This window comes from Prosopis cineraria, unplaced genomic scaffold, assembly GCF_029017545.1.
Source record: "Prosopis cineraria cultivar Desert tree isolate PC_DT_omini unplaced genomic scaffold, ASM2901754v1 PC1, whole genome shotgun sequence".
Classification (NCBI taxonomy): Eukaryota; Viridiplantae; Streptophyta; class Magnoliopsida; order Fabales; family Fabaceae; genus Prosopis; species Prosopis cineraria.
In genome coordinates, this window is record NW_026555332.1 from 35,215,667 (window position 1) to 35,237,945 (window position 22,279).

The 22,279-nt window shown below is 32.8% G+C and overlaps 1 long non-coding RNA gene across 1 annotated transcript; it reads right to left on the reverse strand.

The window, feature by feature from the left end:
- Positions 1-21,508: 21,508 nt before the first annotated feature.
- On the reverse strand, positions 21,509-22,279 carry LOC129310663 (uncharacterized). The gene is made up of 2 exons (XR_008593164.1): positions 22,108-22,279; positions 21,509-22,010 (listed from the first exon to the last, which is right to left on the reverse strand). It is a non-coding gene; the product is annotated as an uncharacterized LOC129310663 (long non-coding RNA).

The following is a 22,279-nucleotide window of genomic DNA, read 5'->3' on the forward strand; positions in this document are numbered from 1 at the left end:
ATGGAGATAAGGGTTATGAAATGATAAAAGGGGATGATAGGCATACTGTCTTTATAATTAGGAGACTTTACACATGTAAGGCATGCGATTTAACTTGAATCCCATATCAACATGCAATTTGTGCACTGTAGGACGAAATTATCATAGAGATGCATATTTTGCAACCTATAAGATGAAATTACAACCAGTTAAGTGTAAGAGCTTTTAGAAATTGAATGATTTTGAATCAATGAAGCCACCAACAATTGAGAAGTTACCAGGTGGACCAAAAAGAAAGAGAGTGAGAACAAAGGAAGCAGCTAGAAGAAGGAAAAAAGGTGCTAGCACTCAAAACACAGAGACAACTCATCCACTTGATTTACCACCATCACAGCCGAAAGAGATTGTCAAAAAGAGGTGTATCATAGACATGTAGCATTTTTCATGGAAAGGGCCATTACAAGTCCACCTTTAAAGATGTAAGTACTTCTTTGATGCTTTGTATTTGTATTTGTATTTGTTTCTCTGTGTTGATAACTTTTCTTTCTACCAATCACAGAGACCTGAATTGAATAAAAGAAGTAAAACAAGAAGAAAGAAGAAAGCTAGTGCTACACAAGAGAATCCGACTTAAGCTACACCAACAACTAAAGTGCAACACCTTGAACAAAGTCAAGTGTTGGTCACTCAATAGTCTCAGACTACTGTAATGACTCTAAATTTTTAAATTGAATAAAAAAATTTCACTAATGAAGATTTTATTTAAATAAGTTTTATAACCATTAGAAAGGGGTAGTTTATAGAAATTTATGCTAGAAACTTTCTTAAAGATCTAGAGTCCAAATTTCTCTAAGCAAAAGTTTGGTTTTAAGTCATAGAAAAATTGTGTTTTTTGTTGTAATTTTTTTGTGCCTTTCCTTGTGATTTTCTCGTGACCTTTTTGTAATTTTCTCCAAAGCTTCTTTTGCTCTGATTCTCTCTCTCAGGCTAAGAAAAAACAGAGCATCCTAATTGTTTTATTTTCACCGCCATTATACGCTCTCTAGATCCTTATAGTCGGTTCATTTCTCTGGCCCTTATCAACCTCCCTAGCTTGCTGTCGACTGGAGATTCTCATTGTTGCTGTTGCTTTGTCTACTGCTGTCCTCATCGTCTTCGTTTGCCAGGCACAGTGAAGTTGAGTTGTTGAGTTTTTTTTTTTCCCTATCATCGTGGTGGTTCTGTGTTAAGTGAGGTGCGTAATACGCAACTTCTTTCCTTGCTATCAGCCTATTGTACTCGCTGTCACCTTCTTCCTCTTCTCTGTCTAGGTTTGTCTATCACAGTGGAGGGAGAAGTTTATAGCTTTCTGTCGTTCTTCTCCGTCACGAGCTTTCGATGGTGAGTGGGAAAATAGATTTCCTTTTCCTTCCTCTTCACTTACTGAACATCCATGTGCGATGAAAGCTTAATATTTTCTTCTTTTCTGGTCCATGATATCTGCTCCATCTCCTCCTTTTGGACAGTTAGGTTGAAGCCCTTTTCTCTTTCTTCGTGCTATCTGTGAGTTGTGTGTGTTTCAACTGCTACTATGCATTGATTAAGGTAAGTTGCTGATGATTCTTCTTCGATGTGTATGGATTTTATTGTGCTGTGCGATTTACCCTTCTTTCTTCACTGGACAAAAGAATGCTCTGTTTCTCCATATTATTGTCTTAAGGTTGTAGAAATGTTTAGGTGTTGTTTGGATTCGATACTATATTAGTATATGTTGAGCTAAGATTGGCAAAGACACTAGAAGATAGAAATTGTTGGTTACACTAGAAGATAGAAATTGTTGGTTTTGTCTGAATGCTTGCCTCATGATTTAGTAATGGTGCATGTTCTCATAGTAATTGTAAATATAATTGAAAGATTTATGAGTGGAAATAAGATTTTTTAAATTTTATAGTAGAGCCTAGAGAAATTATAAATATTACTTGAGGAAGTATATGTTTTTTTGCACAAGTTGTAAGGTTGAATTGCTCATTAAAAATTGTGTAGCACCAAAAGTGAAATTATTAGACTACATAATAATTAAGATTTTTATTAAGTTTGGAATAAAGATTATGTTGATGGTTGAAATGGAATGCTGCCAAGTATGATTGAATTACTTGATAGAAGTTATTGGTGAGTTCAATGAGACTTTAAAGGGTTAATAAGGAATTCAAGGAATTATCGAAGAAGCCTAAATATTAATTTAGATTCATTATTATAAAAAAGAATTCATAATTAAATGAGGATTATTGGGTTATGTGTCAGATTAAATTGGGACATCATTGTAGTAAGCAAGAAATTGAGAAAGTTTGACTATAAGATTATGGAAACTCAAGTGAGTGGGTAGCGTTCCAAATCAAATTTTGGTAGCATGTTTATAAAAGCCTTTTAATTAAATTTTTCTATTATTTCTTTATAAGTTGTAAAAATATTCTTGTTAATCTTATTTTTCTAGTATAATTGTTTTATTTATGAACACGTGTTAATATTACTAAGGATTTATATTGTTGACAAGCAATGATTGAAATAGATATACAATAACTAGTATTATTTCTCATAGCAACTTAATTCATTAATTATATCTTGATATAAAAAATTTGTTGCAATGATTTGTTTATGGAGAAAAGGATAATATATTTGGATAATAGGAATGATAGTTGGATATTATTTGCTATTTAAGTTTTTGAAACTATTTTCTTACTCCATACATGCTTGATTTTGCTAAGGGAAATTGAGTTTAAAACACTGGATGTTAACGGTAATTTTGTTGGTCCTTAGTGCGCTATGATACACCTAACAAGCAGGGTGTTTGTAAAAGGTGCTAGCCCTATGTGTAGGCCAATGCACGTGGAACGAAAGGATGGATATTCATGAGCATTGTTCTCATGCTTGTTTCATGGAATTTGCCGTGTTTGTTTCATGACTTCTAGCTATGCTTGATTATGTCGTGGCTTTAAGTTGTGCTTATTAGTTATTTATCCTTGTAAACTGTGTGTCTATCCTTGACTAGTTACTTACCTTATGAACTATGTGTCCATACTTGTTATTTATTTTGATAAAGGCTTCCTAAATTTAAAATTAAGATTTATCATTTCTCTAGTAATCTCTGAAAATACTTTATCGAACGGCACTATTATTTAATTTCATGATCATATTGTTGAGAAAAAATCATTATTTATATCTAGCTTAATGATATAATTTATTCCCTCATTAAGTCATTTAAAGTTAAATTTATTATTTATTATTTTCATATTTTCTTTATTATAATTTTGACTAGAACGCTACGCATCAGAAATTTATTTAGTTTCAAATATCATAGCTGAACTTGCGCCTCTAGTAAAACATTGAGGATCCCTTTTGTTCTTGGAAAAGAGGAGTCATATTGCAATTAGTGTTTTGGTAAAACTATTTATTGTATTTTGTAATCATGACTTATTGCTCCACGTACACCATAGTTTGGTCCTAGTCTTATTTTGTTATTATGTAAATTGTTGGAATGGAGCTACTCCCCTTACTGGTCTGGTTGGCAGATTCTGTTGTTGTGAAAATTTTGGGAGGTCTAAACTATAAAGGAGACTCTATCAAAATTTTTGCAAAACATTTAAACTTTCTGAACTTTATTATTCATATATAACTTACATATATTGATATTTTAGTTTAAACTTTAGTCAATCAATGATTATGAAATATAAGTTCGCTTCATATTTCATACCAATCATACCCTTACTATCAAGGTGTGACAACTACTCCCCCAGCATGAGCAAGAATAAGGGCTCAGTGTCAAACTCAAGCTATGCCAACAACAAGATGTCAGACTCATATTAGTAAGGTTGTGTACAGGAAAAGAATAGAGATTGTGTTTAAAGTTAGAGTGGATGAAAACACTGGCAGGATTGTATTCAATGTCAGTGGGTAGTTTAATAGTCCCTTAATTTGTCTGATATGATGAATTTTGTAATATAAGTGTAGTTTATTCGATGTAATTAGTTTGCTATGATGAATTTTCCAGCTTGGGATGAGTTTTGAATTGGTTATTGAAGAGGAAAACTCACAAGAGTACATGGTTAACCATGCTGATCCAGAGACAAGATTCCTAATCCTAAGCAAGAGAGAATTTAGGCAACAAGTAACACCTGAAAGCACAAATGCAAAGCGTTCAAGAAGGATCCAATTGAGTGGGGATAGTGCAAATGTTATGCAACATTCTAAACTACCTCACAAACCTTGAGGACTCATGTGGATGGGGGAACCAAGCAATACAACCTTAAGTATTGTTGCTGAAAGGGAAAGGAGGATAAGGCAAGTGAGGAGAAGGATAAGGAATTCTGGGATATAATATTAGCTATACTTTCATTATGTACTAGTTTGGATGCTATTTTGGATATAGGAATTGTGGGATATAAGATTGAATTATGATATGTAGGCTATTTTGGAAATATTTGTTATATGTAGGCCATAGTTATGTACTACCTTTGTTATATTTTGGATACCAAAATTTTGATATGTTGGGCATTATTCAGATTTAAGACTGAATTCTAGTTGTTATTTTGAACTACTTTATGTAAGACTGATTATGTAATGCAACATAGATTTATGCAAGTATAAGACAATTTTGTGCAAGCCTGGTATTTTATTCAAATTCTGTTGAAGTAATTTGTGCAATCCTATTAGACTACCATCATTCAAGTGTAAGTCTATTTATACTTGTGTTTGGTACATTACTCTATCTCAATTATCACAATTTGTACAAGTTAGACAGCATTTATGTTTACCTCAAACCTCTTTATGTAAGACAGATTAACAACATTTATGTTTGGCTCAAACCTCTTTCTATAAGATAGATTGGGTCGTTATAATTTGTTCTCTGATGAGCTCCATGAACAAGATTGATTGTGCCATTGCCATTATCCTAGTCCTTCCCCAACATAACATCATCTTAATAATAATCAAAATTGTCCTCGACAAGCCAAGTTCTTCACAATGTCAAAAAATATAATGAAAAATAACAACCAAGACATAATCAAAACTACTTTAAACATCTTCATCTTCTTTTTTGCCTATGCAGCCTCAGCTTGGATGCTCTATAACTTCCTTATTTCCTCTTATATCAAATCAATCTCTCTAAAAAGCTTTGCCAACCCTTGACTCATCTTCTCAAGTCCACAATTTCATCAATAACTTTATCTACATGTTCAATTATCTCATTTATGACATCCTTTGACCTCTGCTCAATTTCACCATCATGCTAAGTGAAATGCCCACATCCTCCCTGGAATACAAAGAAACTCACAAACAATGGCCAACTCATGAAATAAGATAAGAGTAATACTCAAATATCTACTAACCTGGTCATAATTTGGGCACCCATAAAATCATCTACCAAGGTTGTTCTGGCTCCATAAAGTCCATCGACAAGCAAGTAAGCAATAATGACAGTACCTTACTGATTGTGTTTCTTGACCTTGCCTCAATACCAAAGCTCTCCTTCTAAATCTCCCTGTTGACACCATTGATGATTCATCATTCCTCCTTGTCCCATCGTTCCCTCCATTATCGTCGACTAACATCTTCCTCTACTCACTAGCATCAATGTGTTGTGCATCTTGGTCTCAATCTTTGACATTTTAGGTTAAAGAATTTAATGTTCCAAACCTAACTCCATCAAGAAAGAATGAAGAATTGAATGCCTTATGTGGATGATGACCTGGCAATACACATGGAAGAACACAGTCAAAATCTAAAAGATAACGATCAAAGCAGTCCAAACTTAATGGGAGGGTGACATTGTGCCTAAAAAAAATATGTCTATGTGAAATTGTGCTAAAAAATAGTTTATGATATGAGATGTTCCTAAAGGGAAACATCGATGACATTTTTGTACCTTAACCTTTATTTTAATAAGATTTTAAGGTATCCAATACTCCTTTATGGGCAAATTAGCACTAAAAGACGTGGTCAAAGTTTTACATGTTACTATGTGTGAGCCTTACATGTATCCACGTCAGTAGAAAATGGAAAACTTAATAGCTTCCTAACAAAAAGGTGTTTTTGGACCTCAAAAAAATATTTCAGGGGAAAAATTACCCTACTTAAAAGTACAGGATGCCCAACGTTCTTAAAAAATAAGTATAGTGAAAAAATTGGACCTTACCCCTTGAATTTAAGAAATTTATGTGATTATATTTTATTAATACAAAAATAGAGAAGATGAGGAATGTCAAAAGTTGAGAAAGCTTTCGTTCATAGTAGCGTGTGGTGTGGATTATAATGGTTGTGTATCGCATACCTTGTGATCCATTCAAGCAAATTATTAATGAAAGAAATAATTAATGACATTATAGTGTTTCCTTTTTAAAGCAGGAGCATATTTAAAATGACACATAATAACTGAATCATAGGTATAGCTGTATTTTTAAGTTTGAATAGTGCTATAGTGTTAATGACAAGTATTGAAACAAAATTTTAAGAATGATGTTTGTATTTAGGTCAGAATAGAATTGTTGTTAGAAATTATGGTGTATAGTTGCAATTCTATAAATGGGTGCATGATGGATTTTAGTGGGGGGAAATTTACTTGATTGACTAGGTAAACTAGTGATGTTATCAATTTGAGGTAGTTAATTGAAGTTGTAAGTGAATTGTATGCCAAATATTGAGCTGATTTTAGAAATGCTAAAAAACAAGGAAAGTAGAAAGGATATTAAATTGCTCTTACAAATGAAATTATATGCTAGCAGTTTTGGTATAGGAGGAAAATCTTTAAAAAAAAATTGTTGTCAACTATAGGATTTCTGGTAGGATTAAAAGCAAAAAGATATTTTGAATATTATGATTGTCTAAATCTTTTCTATTAATGATTTTTTATGAATATTTTATTATGAAAGTTATAAGACATCATTTGGAAGTACAATGAAAATATGAAAAATTTAAGTATGAATGAAAGTTTCAGATTTTGAAAATAATTACAATTTTTTACACTTATTAATAGATTGAAAATACATGTGTTTGAGGTTTCTAGTGGGGAAAAAATCTTAACAAGTACGAGTTTGATTTAAGTAAATATCGGCTCCAAAACCCCAAAAAAAAAAAAAGGTTGCATTTGATGGGCGTTATGTAAGAATTTGCTAATAATTAATTGCTTGTAACATTCGTTGGGGTTTAGCATTTGGTTTGAACCTCTAATGGAGTGTAATAACCCATATTGGTCGGACAAGATGATATAATTTTTCTCCAAGTTTTAGTCCTGTCATTTTGTAAAAAAATGTATAAAAAAAAAAATCTTTCAGGTTGGGCATATGCAGGGACGTATCTACATTAGAGATAGAGGGGGCAATTGACCCCACTAGAAAAATAAAAATTAACTTGGCTCCCTTTAAAATTATTATTGCCCCCCATAAAAAATTAATTGCCCCACACTCTCTCTAAAATTATCAAGCATACATATTTAAAAATATTATTTACTCAAATTTATTATAAAAATAAATTTATGTTGCAAATGACATTAATATATATTTTAAATTTATCATATATTTTTTATATATTATTTTTTATTAATATTTTGAATTATATTTTCTTCAAAATAATTAATATTTATATTTAGTATAAATTTTGCCCCCTCTAATAAATTTTTCTGGATCCATCACTGGGCATATAAATTACCATAGTGGATTGTTTTTATTAGAACGCAGAATGAGGAGTTTTCTTGAGGATTCTGGAAGGGAGGAATGGGAATTATTCCATCAAAGTTGATAACTAGATGTTTTAATGGGGAAAAAAAAGATTATGAAATTTTAATATTGGAATATAGATTATTCTAGTGACTATATAAAAGTTATAAGCGAAGAATTTAAACAAATTATTGTATCTTTTTCTCCCATGATACTTTCAGGAATATTTTAGTAAAAAGGACACATAAAACCCTAAAAAAATAGAGACTTTCGAACCATTAAATTCTAGGCACAAAGAAGTTTTCAAAAGTATGAAATTCACAAATTATTAGATTATTTGAAAAGAATAAGGGGACTGAAAGTCTGTTATCCATTGAATGATTAATAGGGTTGATAGTGAGATGAGAAAAGTCATGGTGTAGAAGATTTATTAACTATAGAAGTTTAATTACATACCAAATTATAGTATTGGTAGTGTTTTCTCTAAGTTCAGAGATGTTAACATGGAGTTGTGATTTAAAACCAAGCTTAGGATGTTCTAAATTCTAATGGTCTTGTGGAAATGGACGAAATAATTTTTGTGGTGGTATAATTGCCCTGAGCGTAAATATTAGTTGAGAATCTCATTTCAGTTGAAGAATTAGTACAAGTCTTGGGATGTCATGCCTCAAAAATTAGGTGTGATCAACACAGGATGTAGGTAGGCATAAACGCACATCCCTTAAGCATTAGATTAAGAAGACTCCAATTTAACACTTTGGACATGTTAATAGCATGGTTAAGCATTCCTACTTAACTTTTCATATAAATTACAAACCACAAATTTTTAATAAAAAATTTGACAAAACTTTCTTTATAAGTAAAACCTCCTAAAATTTCTACAACAATAGTTACAACATCAAAACAACAATAGGGAGCTTCCCTCCCTCAACATCAACCAGACAACTCAAAATAAAGATTAGGACCCTAATTATTGTCTATGTAAAACATTTAAAATTAAATTTATAAAATAAAATTTTATAATTCAAATTTTACGCATAATCCATAGTTTATGTAATGAGTACTTCTATCATTAACTCTCTGCTACTCAACCAACCAACACTCTTAAAAAAAAAGATAAATGTTGGCATTCTCATTTCAAACATTTACTACAGGCAAAAAGGAATTGGAATCCCGAGAAGAAATCATTACATATTAAAAGAATTTTTTCCAAAGTCAAAGTAATAAAAGTTTTGAGGAAACATGGAAAAATTTAACCTTGCAATGAACAACAGGACAAGAAGGCCAAAACAATCATTTGGACAAACTGCACAAGTTCACGTAACTCAGTACAGCTGCCACGGCCAAAACACGTTTGACGAGGCTAACACACAAGTACACGCTTGTTGTGGCAAAGGTTACCCTTGCTATAGCCAACTTTATCTAAACACCCTCACTGTGGCTATTGCCTCTTATATTGTAGCTTAGGGTGTAAACGGACAGATATGGGTCACCCATGGCCGTACCCATTACCCACTCATTTATAGGTAAATGGGTGACCACCCGCCCGTACCCACTTATACTCATTTGCATTTATTTTTAATTAGGTGCAAATGAGTCTGAATCACTCACTTACCCACAGCACCCAATAATATCTACCTAAAGAGATTTCAAATATAAACTTCAAATTTAAGAATCAACATCATTAAAGAAGCTCAGATAGAATCACTCAATTAAAAATGTGGCTAATTCTAGTATTAAATATCTTTTGATTGGATGTCCTATGTTATCTCCAAAGAGAGACAATTGAAGTACTATAAAAACATTACACAAAATGATCCTCTCACCTTCCCCTCCCCCTGAAACACCCCACAGCCACCAGTTCTAGGAGGACCACCTCTCCATCCCTTCCATAGCCTCCTCCATGACCACCTTTACCTCTACCACGGCCGCCTCCTGAGCCTGCACCTTTGGCAGCTTGTGGTTGTCCCCTGCCCCAAAAAAAAAATCAGCTTATCATGTTTAATTTGATAACCTTAACAGCTTTAAAAGCCACTAAAAATGAAAAATAAGCTACGCATCAATCCTAGCATTCCAAGTTTGAACATCAAATCAATCTTGTTATACAATATAAAATCTATAAGATGTTAAATCATTCACAAGTCATGAACAGCTGGACCCTTTCCTCAAATAAAAGTATGGCTGGAAGTATAGATTTCATAAAGGTAAATTATATTTGAATTACTAATATAGACTTTTCTTTAAAAAAAAGGAATCAAAACATACGAATATTTTAACAAAAAATACTAAATAAATAAGGATCAATAATTATAATTTTTAAAGTCAAAAGATGGAAGCCATTTAGCCTCATTGATCCTCATTTATCTTCTTTAGAGTCACTTGATACGACAGAAGATTGAGCTATTGACTCTTCCTTTACAAGACAAATTAAGATAGTTAGATTAGTAAGTAATAATATATATTATATAATATGAAGAATTAAAATGAATATAAATAAAATAACTTATTCAGATTATTATCAACAGCATGTATAGTCTCATCAAAATAGTCGATATTAATCTCTTCTAATGGGGTGCATAATGTTGATGATAGCCAATTCTGGGTGCAAATGAGTGCCTCGACCATTTTCAAAGATAAGGAACTCCTAAAAGTATCTAGTACTCAACCCCCAGTATTAAAAGCAGATTTTGAAGACATAGTGGAGATAGTCATAGCTAAAAAATCACGTGCAATCAAACCCAGAACTTTATCCTTAGAAGAATTCACTTTCTACCATGCCAAAATGACAAAACTATCATCACAAGCATCAATTAACTCTACATTAAGGTACTCTTTCACCTCTGAAATTGGTTTCTTCGGACGCTTACTCATTATGGTGGCTAAGAAATCTTGCATTACCACATCAATAATTTTTCTATAAGATAGAGGAACTTGCTTTCCCCTACCACTACCACTGCTATCCCCCACCTCTGTACCAGTGTCAGATGGTTCACTACCACTGGCTGTAAGAGTTGCAGAGTACTCATTAAATAAGCGATGCAAGAGCCCCATAATCTTCTTTTTCATCATTTCCCTCTTTGTGTAATCACCAATGAAATGTTTAAAAGAAACTTCAACATAAGAAAATTTGTATCTAGAATCAAGAATCACAGCTATCACCAACAATGGATTCATGTTTTTTGCCTTTCCCCAGTACTTGTCATATTTCCTTTGCATCCTTTTTGCCATGTCACTCAACAAAGAATTAGATTCAGTTGCAATTGAGTCCAGTTGTGTCTTGATTGCAACTATATTTTGAAAGCATGTGTTTGATGTGACATAATTTGATCTAGAAAATTGAAGAGTCATAGTGTAGAACAACTCCAAAAAGGTGAGAAATTCCTTTGCCACACTCTAGTCATAAGCATTAGGATGTTTAATTGTACCTTCATCACCATCATGATCACTAAGTTCATCATCATCCTCCATTTCCATCCTATCATCAACATAGCTTGAGCTTGAAGATAGTTTAACTTTTTTTTTGAAATAGTTCTTATAATCTTGATCCTCATCCTCCATTCTATCAAAGACCTTAGTGAACTTAACGGCATTCTACAACATGATGTATGTTGAATTCCACCTATCAAGATGAGTAAAAGATTTAAATGTTAGAAAAAATTACATATTATAATGCAAACAATCATAATTTAACAATCATGTAAATTACCTAGTGGGACAATTTATGTTAAGAAGACTCTTTAAATCAATTCTCAATTTTTCAACAAGCTCCTTGAATTTTTTAAGCCTACCAGGAGAAGATCTAACAAACTTGATTGTATGCTAAATAAGTTCAATAGACTAATTCATATCTTTAAGGCATTTTGAAATGATTAAATTCAAAATATGAGTAGCGCACCATATCTGCAAGAATTTTCCATCACAAACTAGACCTCCTAAATCCTTCAAACGCTTTTTTAAAAACACAACAGCAGAATCATTAGAAGAAGCATTATCAACTGTAATTGCAAATACTTTCTCAATACCCTAATAGAATAAGCATCCCTCAATTTCATTGCCAATGGTATCCCCTTTATGGTTTTCCACCACACAAAAATTCAAAATTCATTTTTATAATGTCCATTCCTTATCAATCCAATGAGCTGTCAAACACATGTAGTTGGAATTTTGAATTGAAGTCCAACAATTTGTGGTGAGTGACACACAAACTTTAGATTTCTTAAAATACCTTTTCAAACATTTTGCTTCTTCTAGATATATCTTATAGCATAACTTAGCCATAGTAGTGTGGGAGGGGCAGGTAAATCTCGATTCAAGTACTTCCAACATTTTTTTTAAAACCTTTCCCTTCTACAACTTGAAATGGCATCACATCTAAAATGATGAATTCAGCAACTGCTTTTTTGTATTGTTCTGTATTATACAGGTGATAAGTCATTGATTTAGTAAAAGAAGCAGAGAATAAGGACTATCCCGCCTTGGCTTTGTTTGGATTCTTTGGGCAAGAATCAAAATGTCGTTAAAGGTTCTTAGTCTCAGTTTTAGAAGAATAGCCAGCAAAATCCTTTCCACAATAGTTGCATTTAGCTTAATGCTCACCTTTTTTATTTATAAATTTTTCATAATGATTCCACATTTAGATGTTGCACTTCTTTTTCATTTAGGAAGTGAAGCTTCTTCAGCTTGAAAAGCTCTAGGTTCAGTAAATATTGCTGGGATGGTGGTGGTATTGGTAGCTTTAGATTCATGTTCCCTTCCATAGCTTGCACATTTTCCATATTTAAAAGTAAATACTATACAACAGCCAAACCAAATCAATCACAAACACATTGGTACATCACATTAACTAAAATATAAACAAAATTACACATTTTCAACAACATAGATAAAATCTGAACACTTAAATAGTAATGGCACAAGCACTCACCTTCAACCAAACAATAATTATAACTTCAAAATTGATTGTAGAAATTAACTAAATACATCAAAGCAATTCTTTTATCCATCAGATGATATCATGATAGAATCAGAACTTCAAAGTTCAAACAAAGTATAAACTTGATAGCTTCTAACAAGGTTAGAACTTGGAAGGCTATATATTTGGATATCGAGGCTCGCGAGAAGAAGTAGTGAAGCAAGGGGGTTTTTACATTATTCAAGAAACAAGGTCCGCATCTTTAACCTCAAAAAACTAGAACAGAACACTGAAAAGCTTGTTTGAGTTTGATTATCGTACATTGCATCACCATATATATATATATATATATACATATGTAAAACCATTTTACAATATTTTGAGGATAGCAACAACCATCACATACAAGGCTCTGTACAGAAGGGGAAATGAAGCAAAGTTAAGAGAAGAAAAGATGCACACACCACTCACACTCATACATTCCATTAATTTTGTAATTTTCATTAAGACTAAGAACTAAAAGCATCAGACCATTAGTTAAGAACCAAAACAATATTATAACAAAGGAGCCTAAAGGTCGAACCTGGAGCACGCCGCTACATGCGAGTGTCTACTAGCTATTAGCTAGAGTAGACCAGAGGTCGATGCTGGAGGTAGAAGGTTGGAGCGTGCGTCAATTAGTAAGAGTTAGAGGAAGGACAAGGATCTCGCACAAGCCGTGACGAAGATCAGGCAAATAATAGAGAAATTGGCCAGGCAAACTTGTGAAGTGGCGGACGGAACAATGGAGCTAGGGCACGGGTGAAGGGTGCTGATAACAGCTGAAGTAACCTCACGGGCGAAGAGGATCTTTTTTTCTATTTCACATTTTTGTAGAATAGACCAACATATATATATATATATATATACACAAGGGGGGCATGGGCCACCCGAGGGCTAACCCGTTACCCACCTGTTTATACCTATACGGGTATTACCTGCCTATACCCATTTTCCTTCCCTCAATAAATGGTTATGGGTTGACCTATTTATAAACGAGTCGGGTGGGTTTGGGCAGGTTGGCAGGTTTTCAGGTATATTGCACACCCCTACTACAGCCCATGGCATTAAGGTCTTCTCACCATGGCCAACGGCCTATCTTATCACTACCAAGACCAATGCCTATACTCGCCATGACCTCAAGCATAACTCACAATGGCAAGCCCTACGTGACAACCCAGCCATGGCAACAATCATATACTAACATCAAACACTACACTAAAAAAGGCTTTTTAAATGATTGAAAAAATACTTTTTACATCGATTTACAAAGCGATGTTGTTTAAGGAGTGTAGAAAGTGATTTTTTACACCAGTTGTACTAACATCAAACACTATAGTAGAAAATGCTTTTTAAATGGTTAAAAAATATTTTTTACATCGATTCACAAAGTGATATTATTTCAGGTGTAGAAAGTGACTTTTTACACTGGTTGTACAACTGTTGTAGAAAGGCCACTTTCTACATCAATTGTAGCTAGAATCGATATGGAAAGTAGTATTGAAAAAATAAAATAGGGATGTTTTTCTAGGTTATAGGATTTACAGCCCAAAAAAATCCCTAAAATAAATAAAAAAATTAAAAGAAATTAAATTCAACAGTCATAAAATAAGAAAGAGATATTTAACTTATTCAAATATATAACAATTCAAGTCTAACTTTCATTTATTAAAATCATAACAAAAGAATTGGAATTACAATTAAACAAAATAAACAGAATTTTTGTGTGCTAAAAAACATATAAAATTCCTTTTAAGTATTAGTTAATTAATACTACTAAATAAGGTATTTATCCAACATGAGCTGGAACCTTTATGCTGAAAGAACAGTGGACTCATAATACACATCTTTCTGACAGTTTTTATCTTTGAAACCTTCATTTCTAGTCCCTTTTTGTTGGGCAGCGTAATAGGATAACTGTCAAATGCATAAATATAAAAATGAATTAAGAAAAAGTAAATGAAACTAACCAAATTGAGGAAGTAAACTAAATGTAAAATATATTGATATAATAATGCATAACATGCGGAATACATACAATGGAATTATCTCTTTCAGAAAACAACCAAGAGTAGTACAAATCCATGTTTAACAATGCTCTGATCTGATCATTTTAATTTCTTTAGAGATTTGAATAATCTCCTTCATAAACTTAATGTTAGATTCTGGATATGTAAGCAACGCATTCCCAAGCTCTTCAAGCTTTAAGTTTCTTATTCCAGTTGAAATAGAGCTTGCAGTGAAATGGAGCCAAGCCCAAACCTTTACAAGATGACGACCAAAGGCAAAAAAAAAAAAAACGAAATATAAAAAAAAAACAAGAAAAAAGAAAACGAACCTTCAAGCATTTTCATGGACCTTCTGTTCTTTACTTATGCAATAGAGGCAAGAAAACTATTAAAGTTTTCTGCATTTGCAACCAAAGACCATGCCTTAGCAAATAATGAAAGCTTCTTAATTATAAGATGCTTATGATCAGTTATGCCTTATCACAGCTCAAAAGAAGACAAAAACAAAACCAAAACACAGCTATATAACTTACAAAAGAAATAGGCTAACACGAGTAACGAATATTTATAGCCGAGATTTGATAGGACAATCCACGCACACCAACATAGTCCAAGGTCCAATAGCAGAGGCTACCTCTAGATCACTTGTATTTACTCATCTGTGTGTGCAAGCATTACAACCTCATCATCAATGGCAGTTATAATTCTTGGGATCATGATAAACACTTCAGATAATTATTCTGGACACCTCAAAACTAGACCATGACAAATTTAAGATATATCCAAACTTAAAATTCCTTAAGATACACAATTTACAATTTAAGATGCCCTTCAAGTGAAATTATTGAAGCTACAGAGTATTTAAATACAAAGCATTTACAATTTAAACGACACAATGGGATTAGTTTAATTTGCAATGACTTTAAGATATAACAGAGAAGTGTCAGAATGGAGGAATAACTAGTCTACATCAATTTTTAAGAAAAAAATCTCATAACATCTGCGCAGCTAACACATCTGAAAATTCAGTTGTTTCCTCCCATAGTTCACAATGCTGCAGAGCCACATATCACCCTGTCATTCTTATTGCACTCGACCTTAAAATTTGCTGGGCAATTCATGTCAGCAGTGACTTCAAGATTCTGCTTTTATGGCAGTTTCATCGTCCTTAACTAGCCACTCTTTCCTAGATTCATACTTGATATTGATTACTCACTCATACAGTGAGGACCACAGAATATTATGTCAACAAAGGCATGCACACTAAAAAATTACAAGCATGTGCTACGAGAGAAGAGGATGAACCAAAATTCCGAAAGCTTTTCGTTATCTAGAATATTTTAAAGATATATTACTATTTATTATGTCATTATTGAGAGATATTATTTGTCATTATTGAAATATTATTTGATAAGATATTATTGTAAATAGTTATTATTAGGTTATTTCTTCCTCCTTGTATATATTGTACTCATTATAATGGTAATAGACATGACATTTTCCTATCTTCTTTGGTCTCTCTCTTATTTATGATACTTTTCATGATATCAGAGCCATAGAATTTTATTTTTTTTTCACGAAAAGTAAGTTTTCAGAGAGTGACTGCCTTCCTTAGTGTTTCCATCCTCCATCCTAAGTTCAAAGGGGTCATATTTAGGTTAATGTGCAGTCATTTGTGAGAGCAAAAGAGAGAAAGTCATTTTCACATCTTCACAGAGCAATCTTGGTAAATTAGAGTTTGCTGTCATCTATCTTGCTATCACCCATCCTGACATCGCTTATGCAGTCCTCATTGTTAGTCAATTTATGTTAAAGTCTCGGACAACTCATTATGCAATAATTCTTCAAATTATTTTGTATAATAGAGGCACTCTATATTATAGGCTTCACTTCACTGCTAGCTCTTCCCTTACACTACAAGTTTACTCTGATGTCGATTGGGGTGATGATCATGATAACCAATGATCTACGACTAGTTTTTATATCTCCCTCGATCATTCCCTTATCTCTTGGAGAAGTAAGAAGTAGACGTTAGCTTTTTACTCCAATGCTAAATCAGAATACCATGCACTAGCAAACACTACTACTAAGGTACTTTAGCTCCATTGGTTAGTTGATAAGTTAGGAACATCTCAGGGCTCCTCCACATGACATTTATTATGGTAGTCAAGCTATAATCAAAATTGATCATAATGATGTGTTTCATGAGTAAACCAAACACATTAAGATTGACTATCACTATACTCAGTAGCATGTTGTTCTAGGAATTATCTAACTTAATTTCAATTCGAACCAAGTATCAACCAACTTACTTGTTTACGAAGTCTTTTCATCCATGTCACTTTCAATTTCTGGTAGAGAAATTCAAGTTGCTCTCTATTAAGCCATCTTGAGTTTAAGGAGGGATGTTTTTTCTAATGTTTTAAAGATATATTACTATTTATTATGCCATTATTAAGAGATGTTATTTGCCATTATTAACAGATATTATTTGATAAGATATTATTGTAAATAGTTATTATTAGGTTATTTCTTCCTTCTTGTATATATTGTACTCATCGCAATAGTAATAGACATGACATTTTCCAATCTTCTCTAGTCTCTCTCTTATCTCTGATAGCTTTCACTTATATTGAAACAATATAGGGAAAATTGCTAATAATTAAGAAAGGACCCCAAATACACAAATAACTTGCTTTATGCAATTTAGTAGGTAACTCATAAGCAAGAAAAACTTAAATGGTGAACCATCCTAAACATGTTCATTTATAAAACATTAAATTAGCACAAATGTTGTTAAATTACTTAAACATGTATATTTACACCTTCTCATGCAATTTGGATAGAGATAAATTTCAAGACTACCTAACTAGAGAGGACAATGATAATAAAAAAAACTCCATAAATAAAGTAAATCCCAATTTAATCACCAAGTCTATACAGTGAAGATAGAGTGCTTTGGTCAAGTAAAAAACTAGAGAGCAAAAAGATAACCTAAATCTATGTGCAGAGGACAACAATGAAGTTTGATGAAAAGGAGGAGGAGGACATAAAGGCTGATCGAGGAGGAGGAGGCTTAGAAAGAGAAGGATGATCATGTGGAGGCTGAAGCCACGATGAGGGAGATGACAACTGAGATTGACAGACACATCAAAGACAACAAATGATTAACATGAGTGCTACACCATTGGGTTTTGAAGAGACACAATGGCGTGGGGTTTTGAAGAAGAAAAAGAAGACAATGAAGACAAAAAGTCACACATGTGATATTGTAAATCACTTTCTACATTGGGTATAGAGACACCCAATATAAGAAGTAACTATTTTTTTTATTTTTTTTAAAATAAAAGCACTTTCTACATCGAGTGTCCGCACCCAATGGAAAAAATACACATACTACATCGAGCATAGAGGCACTCAATGTAGAAAGTATTTTTACATCGGCTGCTAGGACACTCGATGTAAAAAGTCTAATGGTCAATGGCAAATATTATGAAAATGTCTCCGCCTGAACTTTTTACATTGTTTTTCCATTAATTGATGTAGAAAGTCCCCTATTAAAGCCTTATCTTGCATTAGTGAAATCTTAATAATTAAACACTCAGACCTCCATTTAGACTAATCCAAGTGTCCACATGCATGTAATTAAGTAAACTAGCAATTAACACCATTTCCATCTCAACCCAATGCCAAATAAGGTTCCTAGACCACTATGTGCCAACTTGAGTACTTAGACTCTTTACATAATACAAGGGTCTTCTTTCATATTACAATACATTCAAACTCTATTCTTTAATATATTGTACCATAAGCAAGTACCATATTAAACATAATATTTACACATTTGCCTAGTTGACCTTCCACTCAAAATATGAGGCCAACAACTAATAAAATTGCCTAAGTTAATATGTGGGCTCATATACAATTGAATCATTACCCTCACATATGCAAAAATATGCATTCACCCTAGAGTTAGCAAATTAGCATTTAATTACACAAGTGAAACTAGAGACTTTACAAATGAATCTCTAGTTCTTGGCCATTAATGCCTTCCCCCTTACCCTTTGACTTATTGTCCCTTAGTAACCATCAAGTAATGGGAGCGAAATTAAACAATCTCAATCACTAAGAAACTTAAAGAGAGCATATCAAAGTGTGGTAACTGCATACAAGGATAAATAATATCATATACAATTATATGGTCATACAAACCATAAATTATCATATGTTAATGTTTATGATTAATAAAACTACCTTATATCCCTCCTTATATTATCTAACCAAACCCATAGGCTATTAAACCATATAGGTCTAGTTCATGTGACTAAAACTAGACCCGACTCTCCAATTATGAGGGGTCATCTAGCCAAAAGCTCCTATACTCACTCTCGGACCAATGGGTTTCCCTTACTCAAATTTTAAGTTGTCATACATTGCCTGATCCACATTTCCAATCTAGAATTAATGATATTGAACACCATGCCTAACCCATGCCACAACTGTAGATTATTGGTAACGCTAAACATATTAGTAATCAAAGATGCCAACCACTGTGCACAAACTCAGTGAAGGCTACACTACGTGGATTTTCACTAAAATTGGCCTTCGACTAATGTAGGGTGAACTCCCACCAACCATGCTCATGCCAATTCAACATACATATGCAATTTACTCATGCATATTACCATAATCAGCTTACTCTAGCAACAAAACTTACATAACCAACTTTGTGCCAATAAATCAAGTTTTCTACTACATCATATCAACATATACAAATTGAACATGCTTTCTAGTACAATAACATCAGCAACCATTTATAACCAATCCAGGCATACTACTCACAATACAATTTCTATATAGTCAATAGCAATACAATTATCAAACAAGCCTCATAATTAAGCATATCATAATTTGTACAGCATGCTCAAGGTCATATTATAATAGCAAATCCATGCCAAACATCCCGTATCATTAATTACATATTAGACTACTTATACTCGCAAAAGTTCTATGCAATGATAAGATTCCTGATTACCTCTACTCCTAAGTTTACCACCCCAAGAGTATGGCTTTAGATTTTAAAGGGAGCCTCACACCAAAATAGCATTAATGACTATTTGTCATTAATTAACCCTTAATCATGATTAAGGCTTAATTGCCACTAAGCATAAATAAGTCAATCTCAACCCAAAACTAACTTCCCTTAACTTATTCAACCTTTAATGAGTCTAATAAGCATTGCCAATAATTCTCATTCACTTAAACTCAATTCCTTAGTATTAGGATTAACTCTAAACCCATCATTAATGGCTTAAATGCTACCAACTATTTAAACTTGATGCTAGAGGCATTTATTAGCCTCCACAGACGTCATTAAAGTCATAGGAATTGTTGTAATTAAAACTTAAGTTTGAATTACCATCGCAACTCCTAAAACATGCAGCAAAGACAAGAAAAAGATAAATTAAGGGATGAGGAAGCTTACTCAAGGACTTGTATGCTTCAAAACACTTATAGGATCCACCAAAACAAAATCCTAGCAGAACTCCTCATTTTCTCACAGCCAAAGACCCTCAAAAACTTACTCCTAAATGAAATCAAATTGCATTTTGTGATCTTTAAAATTCTAGCACCCTTGCAGCAAACAGTCGAAAATGGGTAGCTTCTCTAATCCCAAGAACATAGGCATCTGGCCCAATAACCTCTAAAACCCTAATTTGAACCTTCTTAGGGGCTCAATAGGCCTAAATGGTCTTTCTAGCCCAATTCATTAACCCCTTATCAATCCAACTAATTAATCAAAGCCTCTAATTAATTAATTTAATTCTTAATTAAATTTTGACATGTTACAGCTTCTCTACTTCTAGTCAATAATAAACCTCTCAATGGTCAGCAGGAAGTTTAGCATCAACTAAGTATTTAAGACTAAATTAAGATAAATTTTTAGTGAATAATGTTCCAATATAGTTGAAGACAATTATTTATATACATAAGCATTGAATGTATGAGCTCTAGTAACAACTAATAGAGATTTTTTAAATTTGAACATAAACTTTAAACACGTAGAAATTATGTAACTCAATAAAATCCAAATAAGATATAAATAACTTTTTACATTACAAGATCAAATTAAGAAAAACAAGCTTCAAAACTCATTCTTCAGTAGGACATAATCATAATGATCAACAAGCATAGACACAAAGTCCACAAGGATAAATAATCAACAAGTATGGATACACAATCTATGAGGATAAGTAATTAGTCAATTGTGGATAAAAGCCACAAAACAAGCATGATAGGAGTCACAAATAAGTGCAACCATAAAGCCCACAAATTACAAGTGTGAGTACTAAGCTAACGAATAACAAGCATGAATGTGATGCTCATGATTAGCAAGCTAGCTAGAACATAACCATGCACATGAAGGGTTAATGAGATTGTCATTAACAACCAACATTTTGAAATCAGTCCCTCAATTTAAACCAAGTGCATAGGTCTAAAAAGAAAATCAATATTTTATCTTTTCACATTATAGTCATCACAAAAAATTTTCAAACAATCTTCCATGCATGAGTTATAATGATAAATCATTTCTTAAACTGTAAAGTCAACAATATCAATATAATAATTACTTACGGATACTCACTTGAAAAATAACTTCAACTCTTCTATAAAATTATAAAATTATAATTTATATTTTTGTTATATTTATTTTATATACAAATTTAATATTATTATTTTTTTAAATTTTATTATTTTTAAAAGGTGAAGAAAACATTACTCATCTGACAATAGTTTAGGAGTAAAATTGCATCTTAACTCATGAAAAGTGAGTCCCACTAGCTACGGCAACGGTCGGTTAAATGACAGAAGCAACATTGTTCCGATTTAATTAATTTAAGGCAACATTACTATGATAAGTATTTTAAAGGCAACATTGCTTCTCCAAGAATAGTGTAGGGACAAAATTGTACAAGAGATTACTTTCATTCCTTCCCCTTTGTACATTACTATTGAATGTACTGTAGTTGTCAACCCTTGCTAGTTTGCAATGTGTGCTAGACCGTTCAGTTATGCATCCTTCAGCAAATGCACAAATCGAATGGCAACTCAGAAGTTTTCCAGTGACATTAAGTATTCATGCACCAAGTACTATGCCGTCCCATAATGGAATTGCTGAAGAACTGCTACCAATATCTTGTTCCACTTTGTCTACATTGTTTTCAAATGATATAGATCGATCTCTAAATGATATAGAAACAAAAGACGATGAACCCTCCGTTCGTTCGCCTTCCACTAGCACCAGGCCAAGTAAAGAGACGCAGAAAGTATTGAAAGCACTGAAAGACTTGCTGTTCAAGATTTTTCTTTATTATTGTATCTGGGAAGCTGCAGCACCATGAAAACCTCCCAAGGATTACCTCTCCAATTTGTCATTAAAACTAAGAAATTTCAAGAGAATTCAATCAATGGATAAGGGACTGACATGTTACATGTAGATAAATAAACCCTACTATTTGTAAGTAGAAGATTTCGAAGTTGATTTGAAGAGGAGTGGTAAAAGGTGTTGACCGTTTTAGAAGAGAACCTCAATCCATGGCAAAGGCTTTTATGAGAAAGAGAAGAGGCATTGAAAGCTCAAAAAGTCGAGGGAACTA